Source organism: Phyllobates terribilis, unplaced genomic scaffold (genome assembly GCF_046119375.1).
Source record: "Phyllobates terribilis strain yellow unplaced genomic scaffold, ASM4611937v1 Scaffold_13__5_contigs__length_258822181, whole genome shotgun sequence".
In the NCBI taxonomy this organism is placed as follows: domain Eukaryota; kingdom Metazoa; phylum Chordata; class Amphibia; order Anura; family Dendrobatidae; genus Phyllobates; species Phyllobates terribilis.
The window spans coordinates 159250584-159262711 of record NW_027362773.1 but is presented as its reverse complement, the minus strand read 5'-3'; the positions used below and the strand labels follow the sequence as shown (position 1 = coordinate 159262711).

At 55.7% G+C, this 12128-nt stretch overlaps 1 protein-coding gene and 1 long non-coding RNA gene across 3 annotated transcripts in view; one reads left to right on the top strand and one right to left on the bottom strand.

The window, feature by feature from the left end:
- The window catches only part of LARGE2 (LARGE xylosyl- and glucuronyltransferase 2), a 76125-nt gene that overhangs the window by 12515 nt on the left and 51482 nt on the right, over positions 1-12128 (bottom strand). The gene's annotated exons all lie outside the window — the stretch shown is intronic.
- The window catches only part of LOC141174149 (uncharacterized), a 53731-nt gene continuing 43429 nt past the window's right edge, over positions 1827-12128 (top strand). Inside the window, exons 1-2 of the long non-coding RNA XR_012252795.1 lie at positions 1827-1980; positions 2082-2265. This is a non-coding gene — a long non-coding RNA (uncharacterized lncRNA). The remainder of the gene's footprint in view (positions 1981-2081; positions 2266-12128) is intronic.

The window sequence follows — 12128 nt, the reverse complement described above, 5'->3', positions numbered from 1 at the left end:
GGTCCTGGTGTACACGTATGGCATCCTGCGAACCATATCACGTTTAAAGGGGTGTTCCTCCCGCCTGTCACGGCCGCAGCTCTGCCCCGTCATGGGCGGCAGCTCTGCCCCGTCATGGGCGCAGCTCTGCCCCGTCATGGGCGGCAGCTCTGCCCCGTCATGGGCGCGGCTCTGCCCCGTCATGGGCGGCAGCTCTGCCCCGTCATGGGCGCGGCTCTGCCCCGTCATGGGCGCGGCTCTGCCCCGTCATGGGCGGCAGCTCTGCCCCGTCATGGGCGCAGCTCTGCCCCGTCATGGGCGCAGCTCTGTCCCATCATGGGCGCAGCTCTGCCCCGTCAAGGTTATAGCTTCTCTTAATGCAGTGTTAAAGGGGCAGTCCTTCCTCTGTCCCTCCAGATATAAATGCAAGGGCTCTTTATGGATCAGTTTAATTTTACTTTCTTCTTTCCTGGTCACAAACCGTGAGGAGTTTTCCCCTCCTTACGTTAACTAAGCAGTGCCCAAGGGTTTCCGTGCCCCGTCCTTTACACGTGAGCAGTATCTCTTAACCTCAGTCCCCCGTCCCCGTGTTTCGCTTCAGTTCTCCTCGACCTTGTTTACACCCCTCCTTTTTGTTTTTTTTTCTTTTTGTTCTCAGCCTAGGAGCAATAGTTATTAATAATACCGAAAACTTCCAGATAGTGTCTGGTATACGTATACTCACACACTGCTCTGTGAGGAAACACTCACGTCTCTTGTGCTGCATTTTAGGGTTCAAAATAAAAAAATAAATAATAAAAAAAAAAGATAGAAAAGAAAATCTGTCAAATGTCAATATCATAATTAAGAAAATATTGTAACATACCTTTTTTTTCTATAGAAAAATAATGTATAATTAAGTTTTCGTATGAAATGGAGAGGCGTTCCTTTATCTATTGTAATGGGAACTTTTTTTTTTTAATTTGCAATTTTTTTTTTTATTTTTATTTTTTTAAATATACATTCTATTTTTTTTTTTCCAGGCCCAATGGTAGTGAACTGCAAATACTCTGCCTTCTCTGTAAAATTGGAAGTCTGTGTTTTCAGTTTTGGTAAAACTGTGCTTAGAGTTTAGGGAACAGGTAGGGTGGGAGGGTCGGGGGGGACACAGAGCGTCTGATCAATTTGTATCTATTTATTTTAACATTTTTATTAAATAAAACTGAATGAAATTGGCGGTGTCATTAATTCTGTATTCTCAGCCTCCACGTGGCGGAGGTGACCCGGCCGCCGGACATTGGTGACAAGTACGTGTAAGTCTGATCCTGCTGACTACATTGAAGCCAGGGACCGCACTGCTGTGTGGGATCAGACTACACAAAGGTTTGTTTGTAGTCTGTAACCATGGAGACGGAGCTGTAGATACAAAAGTGACAAGTTTGGTTTACACAATTGTTTCGAAATCCAATTAAAGGGAACCCGTCACCTAATTAATGCTGCATGAAATGTAGAAGAAAAAAAAATTTGTTTTGAAACAAATGAGGGAAAAATATGGCTTAAACCTCTGTCTAGAGAAAAGTCTGCTGTGCGACTTCATTGCACCTTGCCCGGCCTCGATAGATTTATACTGAGAGACCTGTTAAATCAGAGTTGGGTGGGGACAAGCCGGAGGGGCTCCCTGCAGACTTTTCTCCCCCCGTGTCCAGCTGCCGTCTCCGCAGCTTTTAGTTACAGAGGACCCTCCCGGGATTTTCTTGCTGCTGGAAACTGCTTGCAGGTTTCCTCTTTGGTTGCAAACATGAACATAGAGTTTTATCAAGTTTTCCCTACGTGGCACATTGCTTACTGATTACACAACTTCTAGATGATATCGCAGAGATGGCTCCGAACATTAGGAGACAGGTGACTAGAAAACAATCAGAACGCAGGATATTTCCTGGTTCCCACCAGAGGGCGCTGCTCCAGCACTAAACGCGTCTCGTCCTGGATAGTTATAGACCGGACTGCGGCATCAGAACAGAGGTGAGCGGCTACAGATGGCCATCGGCTCGTGTAGACTTTATCTATAGAAAGATGCCTTGAAGGGTTTGTGACTTAATATTCTTCATTTGCTGCTCCACCAGCAGTGGCTCATGTCACACTACAATGCCCAGTATGCTTCTAGAACATGCTGAGAGTTGTAGTTCAGCAGGATCCTCTCTCATCTCTGCCTTGAATTACTCAAAGAAACCGGAGTTGAAGCCATTTCTGAGATACGGAGCGGAGCCGGCGATCTGGCAGCATCTGGAGGAACTCGACTACTTAAAGGTAACTTTTCTATTGTGTCAGTTGTGTGCATTTAAAATGTCATAAGTAATGAGTTATGTACTACTCCCCCACCCCCCTCACTTTCCCCGAAAAAAACCCCAACATATCACACATTACAAAAGTCAGAATCCCTGTGTCAGGTACGGCCCCTGCTATACCGTATATCAGTTCTTTCTGGGGTTTATCCAGCACTTCTCATTTCAGAATCGGGAGGTGAAAGGTGCGGATGTGGCCTCCTGTGTCTGTGTTTTGGGTTCTGGTGCATATATCCCATTCCTATTAATAATTCCGGTTCACGATACTTGCGGATACGCTGACAGGTAGCCCCTTACATTTCAAGAATCAACTGGCCCAATAATGCACAAATGTAAAACAGCAGGAAATCTCAATATTCACCTGTTCAAGCGAGGTGACTGTCTGCGGAGGTCACGGCCTGTACACAGGCATTGCTCATTTCAACAGGTGCGTAATGGTTTTTAGTTATTTTTCTTTTTAATCCCTCTTCCTTGGGGGGTGGGGGATATTCTAGACAACCCCTTTAAACTAAGTGCCTCAACCTCTTCACTCCACAGTTAGACCCATACTGCTCCCACCTTTTAGAAACCAGCAGCATTTGTTTAAACTTTTTTTCTTTCATGGCAAGGCTTGTTAAAAGGTCAACATTGACTTTTATGATCGCTACTTCCAATAGGTGGCGCTTGAGGGCAAGTCCTCGCAGAAGAGGCAATTTACACATTATAAACTTTGCATTCTGTAGTCTGCGGGTGGTGCTGTCTGTTGCTGGCTGCAGAATGAGAGAACTGAAGATCCCGTCACTGAGCTCGGGCTGACTTGTCGTCTTCCTCCTCCTCCACCTGAGCTCGGGCTGACTTGTCGTCTTCCTCCTCCTCCACCTGAGCTCGGGCTGACTTGTCGTCTTCCTCCTCCTCCACCTGAGCTCGGGCTGACTTGTCGTCTTCCTCCTCCTCCACCTGAGCTCGGGCTGACTTGTCGTCTTCCTCCTCCTCCTGAGCTCGGGCTGACTTGTAGTCTTCCTCCTCCTCCTGAGCTCGGGCTGACTTGTCGTCTTCCTCCTCCTCCTGAGCTCGGGCTGACTTGTCGTTGTCTTCCTCCTCCTCCACCTGAGCTAGGGCTGACTTGTCTTCCTCCTCCTCCACCTGAGCTCGGGCTGACTTGTCTACCTCCTCCTCCTCCTGAGCTCAGGCTGACTTGTCTACCTCCTCCTCCTCTTGAGCTCGGGCTGACTTGTCTTCCTCCTCCTCCTGAGCTCATGCTGACTTGTCGTCTTCCTCCTCCTCCTGAGCTCGGGCTGACTTGTCGTCTTCCTCCTCCTCCTGAGCTCGGGCTGACTTGTCGTCTTCCTCCTCCTCCACCTGAGCTCGGGCTGACTTGTCGTCGTCTTCCTCCTCCTCCACCTGAGCTCAGGCTGACTTGTCTACCTCCTCCTCCTCCTCCTGAGCTCAGGCTGACTTGTCTTCCTCCTCCTCCTGAGCTCGGGCTGACTTGTCTTCCTCCTCCTCCTGAGCTCGTGCTGACTTGTCTTCCTCCTCCTCCTGAGCTCGTGCTGACTTGTCTTCCTCCTCCTCCTCCTCCTCCTCCTGAGCTCAGGCTGACTTGTCTTCCTGCTCCTCCTGAGCTCGGGCTGACTTGTCTTCCTCCTCCTCCTGAGCTCGTGCTGACTTGTCTTCCTCCTCCTCCTGAGCTCTGGCTGACTTGTCTACCTCCTCCTCCTCCTGAGCTCGGGCTGACTTGTCATCGTCCCGTTGTCCTCCTCTTCCTCCTGAGCTCGTGCTGACTTGTCTTCCTCCTCCTCCTGAGCTCAGGCTGACTTGTCTACCTCCTCCTCCTCCTGAGCTCGGGCTGACTTGTCATCGTCCCGTTGTCCTCCTCTTCCTCCTGAGCTCGTGCTGACTTGTCTTCCTCCTCCTCCTGAGCTCGGGCTGACTTGTCATCGTCATCATCATCGTCCTCCTCCTCCTGAGCTCGGGCCTCACTTGTCTACCTCCTCCTCCTCCTGACCTCGGGCTCACTTCTCTTCCTCCTCCTGACCTCGGGCTCACTTCTCTTCCTCCTCCACCTCCTGACCTCGGGCTCACTTCTCTTCTTCCTCCTCCTCCTCCTCCTCCTCCTGACCTCGGGCTCACTTCTCTTCCTCCTCCTGACCTCAGGCTCACTTCTCTTCCTCCTCCTGACCTTGGGCTCACTTCTCTTCCTCCTCCACCTCCTGACCTCGGGCTCACTTCTCTTCCTCCTCCTCCTCCTCCTGACCTCGGGCTCACTTCTCTTCCTCCTCCTCCTCCTCCTGACCTCGGGCTCACTTCTCTTCCTCCTCCTCCTGACCTCGGGCTCACTTCTCTTCCTCCTCCTCCTCCTGACCTCGGGCTCACTTCTCTTCCTCCTCCTCCTCCTGACCTCGGGCTCACTTCTCTTCCTCCTCCTGACCTCGGGCTCACTTCTCTTCCTCCTCCTCCTACTCCTCCTGACCTCGGGCTCACTTCTCCTCCTCCTCCTCCTCCTGACCTCGGGCTCACTTCTCTTCCTCGGGCTCACTTCTCTTCCTCCTCCTCCTCCTAACCTCGGGCTCACTTCTCTTCCTCCTCCTCCTCCTCCTCCTCCTGACCTCGGGCTCACTTCTCCTTCTCCTTCTCCTCCTCCTCCTCCTCCTGACCTCGGGCTCACTTCTCTTCTTCCTCCTCCTCCTCCTGACCTCGGGCTCACTTCTCTTCTTCCTCCTCCTCCTCCTCCTGACCTCGGGCTCACTTCTCTTCTTCCTCCTCCTCCTCCTGACCTCGGGCTCACTTCTCTTCTTCCTCCTCCTCCTCCTCCTCCTCCTCCTCCTCCTGACCTCGGGCTCACTTCTCTTCCTCCTCCTGACCTCGGGCTCACTTCTCTTCTTCCTCCTCCTCCTCCTGAGCTCGTGCTGACTTGTCGTCTTCCTCCTCCTCCTCCTCCTCCCGAGCTCAGGCTGACTTGTCTACCTCCTCCTCCTCCTGAGCTCGGGCTGACTTGTCTTCCTCCTCCTCCTGAGCTCAGGCTGACTTGTCTACCTCCTCCTCCTCCTGAGCTCGGGCTGACTTGTCATCGTCATCATCATCGTCCTCCTCCTCCTGAGCTCGGGCCTCACTTGTCTACCTCCTCCTCCTCCTGACCTCGGGCTCACTTGTCTACCTCCTCCTCCTCCTGACCTCGGGCTCACTTCTCTTCCTCCTCCTGACCTCGGGCTCACTTCTCTTCCTCCTCCACCTCCTGACCTCGGGCTCACTTCTCTTCCTCCTCCTCCTCCTCCTCCTGACCTCGGGCTCACTTCTCTTCCTCCTCCTCCTCCTCCTGACCTCGGGCTCACTTCTCTTCCTCCTCCTCCTCCTCCTGACCTCGGGCTCACTTCTCTTCCTCCTCCTCCTCCTCCTGACCTCGGGCTCACTTCTCTTCCTCCTCCTCCTGACCTCGGGCTCACTTCTCTTCCTCCTCCTCCTCCTCCTCCTCCTCCTCCTCCTGACCTCAGGCTCACTTCTCTTCCTCCTCCTCCTCCTGACCTCGGGCTCACTTCTCTTCCTCCTCCTCCTGACCTCGGGCTCACTTCTCTTCCTCCTCCTCCTACTCCTCCTGACCTCGGGCTCACTTCTCTTCTTCCTCCTCCTCCTCCTCCTCCTCCTGACCTCGGGCTCACTTCTCCTCCTCCTCCTCCTCCTCCTCCTCCTCCTGACCTCGGGCTCACTTCTCTTCCTCCTCCTCCTGACCTCGGGCTCACTTCTCTTCCTCCTCCTCCTAACCTCGGGCTCACTTCTCTTCTTCCTCCTCCTCCTCCTCCTGACCTCGGGCTCACTTCTCTTCTTCCTTCTCTTCTTCCTCCTCCTCCTCCTGACCTCGAGCTCACTTCTCTTCTTCCTCCTCCTCCTCCTCCTGACCTCGAGCTCACTTCTCTTCTTCCTCCTCCTCCTCCTGACCTCGAGCTCACTTCTCTTCTTCCTCCTCCTCCTCCTCCTGACCTCGAGCTCACTTCTCTTCTTCCTCCTCCTCCTCCTGACCTCGGGCTCACTTCTCTTCTTCCTCCTCCTCCTCCTGACCTCGGGCTCACTTCTCTTCTTCCTCCTCCTCCTCCTCCTGACCTCGGGCTCACTTCTCTTCTTCCTCCTCCTCCTCCTGACCTCGGGCTCACTTCTCTTCTTCCTCCTCCTCCTCCTCCTCCTCCTCCTCCTCCTCCTCCTCCTCCTCCTCCTGACCTCGGGCTCACTTCTCTTCCTCCTCCTCCTCCTCCTGACCTCGGGCTCACTTCTCTTCTTCCTCCTCCTCCTCCTGACCTCGGGCTCACTTCTCTTCTTCCTCCTCCTCCTCCTGACCTCGGGCTCACTTCTCTTCCTCCTCCTCCTGACCTCGGGCTCACTTCTCTTCTTCCTCCTCCTCCTCCTGACCTCGGGCTCACTTCTCTTCTTCCTCCTCCTCCTCCTCCTGACCTCGGGCTCACTTCTCTTCTTCCTCCTCCTCCTCCTCCTCCTCCTGACCTCGGGCTCACTTCTCTTCCTCCTCCTCCTCCTCCTGACCTCGGGCTCACTTCTCTTCTTCCTCCTCCTCCTCCTGACCTCGGGCTCACTTCTCTTCTTCCTCCTCCTCCTCCTGACCTCGGGCTCACTTCTCTTCTTCCTCCTCCTCCTCCTGACCTCGGGCTCACTTCTCTTCCTCCTCCTCCTGAGCTCGTGCTGACTTGTCTTCCTCCTCCTCCTCCCGAGCTCAGGCTGACTTGTCTACCTCCTCCTCCTCCTCCTCCCGAGCTCAGGCTGACTTGTCTACCTCCTCCTCCTCCTGAGCTCGGGCTGACTTGTCTACCTCCTCCTCCTCCTGAGCTCGGGCTGACTTGTCTACCTCCTCCTCCTCCTGAGCTCGGGCTGACTTGTCTTCCTCCTCCTCCTGACCTCGGGCTCACTTCTCTTCCTCCTCCACCTCCTGACCTCGGGATCACTTCTCTTCCTCCTCCTCCTCCTGACCTCGGGCTCACTTCTCTTCTTCTTCCTCCTCCTCCTCCTCCTGACCTCGAGCTCACTTCTCTTCTTCCTTCTCTTCTTCCTCCTCCTCCTCCTGACCTCGAGCTCACTTCTCTTCTTCCTTCTCTTCTTCCTCCTCCTCCTCCTGACCTCGAGCTCACTTCTCTTCTTCCTTCTCTTCTTCCTCCTCCTCCTCCTGACCTCGGGCTCACTTCTCTTCTTCCTCCTCCTCCTGACCTCGAGCTCACTTCTCTTCTTCCTCCTCCTCCTGACCTCGGGCTCACTTCTCTTCCTCCTCCTCCTGACCTCGGGCTCACTTCTCTTCTTCCTCCTCCTCCTTCTGACCTCGGGCTCACTTCTCTTCTTCCTCCTCCTCCACCTCCTGACCTCGGGATCACTTCTCTTCCTCCTCCTCCTCCTGACCTCGGGCTCACTTCTCTTCCTCCTCCTCCTCCTCCTGACCTCGGGCTCACTTCTCTTCCTCCTCCTCCTCCTCCTGACCTCGGGCTCACTTCTCTTCCTCCTCCTCCTCCTCCTCCTGACCTCGGGCTCACTTCTCTTCCTCCTCCTCCTGACCTCGGGCTCACTTCTCTTCCTCCTCCTCCTGACCTCGGGCTCACTTCTCTTCCTCCTCCTCCTGACCTCGGGCTCACTTCTCTTCCTCCTCCTCCTACTCCTCCTGACCTCGGGCTCACTTCTCTTCCTCCTCCTCCTACTCCTCCTGACCTCGGGCTCACTTCTCCTCCTCCTCCTCCTGACCTCGGGCTCACTTCTCTTCCTCCTCCTCCTGACCTCGGGCTCACTTCTCTTCCTCCTCCTCCTCCTCCTGACCTCGGGCTCACTTCTCTTCTTCCTCCTCCTCCTCCTCCTGACCTCGGGCTCACTTCTCTTCTTCCTTCTCTTCTTCCTCCTCCTCCTCCTGACCTCGAGCTCACTTCTCTTCTTCCTCCTCCTCCTCCTCCTGACCTCGAGCTCACTTCTCTTCTTCCTCCTCCTCCTCCTCCTGACCTCGAGCTCACTTCTCTTCTTCCTCCTCCTGACCTCGAGCTCACTTCTCTTCTTCCTCCTCCTCCTCCTGACCTCGGGCTCACTTCTCTTCTTCCTCCTCCTCCTCCTGACCTCGGGCTCACTTCTCTTCTTCCTCCTCCTCCTCCTGACCTCGGGCTCACTTCTCTTCTTCCTCCTCCTCCTCCTGACCTCGGGCTCACTTCTCTTCTTCCTCCTCCTCCTCCTGACCTCGGGCTCACTTCTCTTCCTCCTCCTCCTGACCTCGGGCTCACTTCTCTTCCTCCTCCTGACCTCGAGCTCACTTCTCTTCCTCCTCCTGACCTCGGGCTCACTTCTCTTCCTCCTCCTCCTCCTCCTGACCTCGGGCTCACTTCTCTTCCTCCTCCTCCTCCTCCTCCTCCTGACCTCGGGCTCACTTCTCTTCCTCCTCCTCCTGACCTCGGGCTCACTTCTCTTCCTCCTCCTCCTACTCCTCCTGACCTCGGGCTCACTTCTCTTCCTCCTCCTCCTACTCCTCCTGACCTCGGGCTCACTTCTCCTCCTCCTGACCTCGGGCTCACTTCTCTTCCTCCTCCTCCTGACCTCGGGCTCACTTCTCTTCTTCCTCCTCCTCCTCCTGACCTCGAGCTCACTTCTCTTCTTCCTCCTCCTCCTCCTGACCTCGAGCTCACTTCTCTTCTTCCTCCTCCTCCTCCTCCTCCTGACCTCGGGCTCACTTCTCTTCTTCCTCCTCCTCCTCCTGACCTCGGGCTCACTTCTCTTCTTCCTCCTCCTCCTCCTGACCTCGGGCTCACTTCTCTTCTTCCTCCTCCTCCTCCTGACCTCGGGCTCACTTCTCTTCTTCCTCCTCCTCCTGACCTCGGGCTCACTTCTCTTCCTCCTCCTCCTGACCTCGGGCTCACTTCTCTTCTTCCTCCTCCTCCTCCTCCTGACCTCGAGCTCACTTCTCTTCCTCCTCCTGACCTCGGGCTCACTTCTCTTCCTCCTCCTCCTGACCTCGGGCTCACTTCTCTTCTTCCTCCTCCTCCTCTTGACCTCGGGCTCACTTCTCTTCTTCCTCCTCCTCCTCCTCCTCCTGACCTCGAGCTCACTTCTCTTCCTCCTCCTGACCTCGAGCTCACTTCTCTTCTTCCTCCTGACCTCGGGCTCACTTCTCTTCCTCCTCCTCCTCACCTCGGGCTCACTTCTCTTCCTCCTCCTCCTGACCTCGGGCTCACTTCTCTTCCTCCTCCTCCTGACCTCGGGCTCACTTCTCTTCCTCCTCCTCCTGACCTCGGGCTCACTTCTCTTCTTCCTCCTCCTCCTCCTGACCTCGGGCTCACTTCTCTTCTTCCTCCTCCTCCTCCTGACCTCGGGCTCACTCCTCCTCCTCCTCCTCCTGACCTCGGGCTCACTCCTCCTCCTCCTCCTCCTCTTGACCTCGGGCTCACTTCTCTTCTTCCTCCTCCTCCTCCTGACCTCGAGCTCACTTCTCTTCCTCCTCCTGACCTCGGGCTCACTTCTCTTCTTCCTCCTCCTCCTCCTGACCTCGGGCTCACTTCTCTTCCTCCTCCTCCTGACCTCGGGCTCACTTCTTCTCCTCCTCCTCCTCCTCCTGACCTCGGGCTCACTTCTCTTCTTCCTCCTCCTCCTCCTGACCTCGGGCTCACTTCTCTTCTTCCTCCTCCTCCTCCTCCTGACCTCGGGCTCACTTCTCTTCTTCCTTCTCTTCTTCCTCCTCCTCCTCCTGACCTCGGGCTCACTTCTCTTCTTCCTCCTCCTCCTCCTCCTCCTGACCTCGGGCTCACTTCTCTTCTTCCTCCTCCTCCTCCTGACCTCGGGCTCACTTCTCTTCTTCCTTCTCTTCTTCCTCCTCCTCCTCCTGACCTCGGGCTCACTTTTCTTCCTCCTCCTCCTCCTCCTGACCTCGGGCTCACTTCTCTTCTTCCTCCTCCTCCTCCTGACCTTGGGCTCACTTCTCTTCTTCCTCCTCCTCCTGACCTTGGGCTCACTTCTCTTCTTCCTCCTCCTCCTCCTGACCTCGGGCTCACTTCTCTTCTTCCTCCTCCTCCTCCTGACCTCGGGCTCACTTCTCTTCTTCCTCCTCCTCCTCCTCCTGACCTCGGGCTCACTTCTCTTCTTCCTCCTCCTCCTCCTCCTGACCTCGGGCTCACTTCTCTTCTTCCTTCTCTTCTTCCTCCTCCTCCTCCTGACCTCGGGCTCACTTCTCTTCTTCCTCCTCCTCCTCCTGACCTCGGGCTCACTTCTCTTCTTCCTCCTCCTCCTCCTCCTCCTCCTCCTCCTGACCTTGGGCTCACTTCTCTTCTTCCTCCTCCTCCTGACCTTGGGCTCACTTCTCTTCTTCCTCCTCCTCCTGACCTCGAGCTCACTTCTCTTCTTCCTCCTCCTCCTGACCTCGAGCTCACTTCTCTTCTTCCTCCTCCTCCTGACCTCGGGCTCACTTCTCTTCCTCCTCCTCCTCCTCCTGACCTCGGGCTCACTTCTCTTCTTCCTCCTCCTCCTCCTCTTGACCTCGGGCTCACTTCTCTTCTTCCTCCTCCTCCTCCTCTTGACCTCGGGCTCACTTCTCTTCTTCCTCCTCCTCCTCCTGACCTCGGGCTCACTTCTCTTCTTCCTCCTCCTCCTCTTGACCTCGGGCTCACTTCTCTTCTTCCTCCTCCTCCTCTTGACCTCGGGCTCACTTCTCTTCTTCCTCCTCCTCCTCCTCCTGACCTCGAGCTCACTTCTCTTCTTCCTTCTCTTCTTCCTCCTCCTCCTCCTGACCTCGAGCTCACTTCTCTTCTTCCTTCTCTTCTTCCTCCTCCTCCTCCTGACCTCGGGCTCACTTCTCTTCTTCCTCCTCCTCCTCCTCCTCCTGACCTCGGGCTCACTTCTCTTCTTCCTCCTCCTCCTCCTCCTGACCTCGGGCTCACTTCTCTTCTTCCTCCTCCTCCTCCTCCTGACCTCGGGCTCACTTCTCTTCTTCCTCCTCCTCCTCCTCCTGACCTCGAGCTCACTTCTCTTCTTCCTCCTCCTCCTCCTGACCTCGAGCTCACTTCTCTTCTTCCTCCTCCTCCTGACCTCGAGCTCACTTCTCTTCTTCCTCCTCCTCCTGACCTCGGGCTCACTTCTCTTCCTCCTCCTCCTCCTCCTGACCTCGGGCTCACTTCTCTTCTTCCTCCTCCTCCTCCTGACCTCGGGCTCACTTCTCTTCTTCCTCCTCCTCCTCCTCTTGACCTCGGGCTCACTTCTCTTCTTCCTCCTCCTCCTCCTGACCTCGGGCTCACTTCTCTTCTTCCTCCTCCTCTTGACCTCGGGCTCACTTCTCTTCTTCCTCCTCCTCCTCCTCCTGACCTCGAGCTCACTTCTCTTCCTCCTCCTGACCTCGGGCTCACTTCTCTTCTTCCTCCTCCTCCTCCTGACCTCGGGCTCACTTCTCTTCCTCCTCCTCCTCCTCCTGACCTCGGGCTCACTTCTCTTCCTCCTACTCCTCCTGACCTCGGGCTCACTTCTCTTCCTCCTCCTCCTCCTCCTGACCTCGAGCTCACTTCTCTTCCTCCTCCTCCTGACCTCGGGCTCACCTCTCTTCTTCCTCCTCCTGACCTCGGGCTCACTTCTCTTCTTCCTCCTCCTGACCTCGGGCTCACTTCTCTTCTTCCTCCTCCTCCTCCTGACCTCGGGCTCACTTCTCTTCCTCCTCCTCCTCCTCCTCCTGACCTCGGGCTCACTTCTCTTCTTCCTCCTCCTCCTCCTGACCTCGGGCTCACTTCTCTTCTTCCTCCTCCTGACCTCGGGCTCACTTCTCTTCCTCCTCCTCCTGAGCTCAGGGAAGGATTCAGCTCGACTTTCATGTGGTGGTAAATCAGAAGGGAGTGAAAGCCTCCTGCATCCATCACTGCA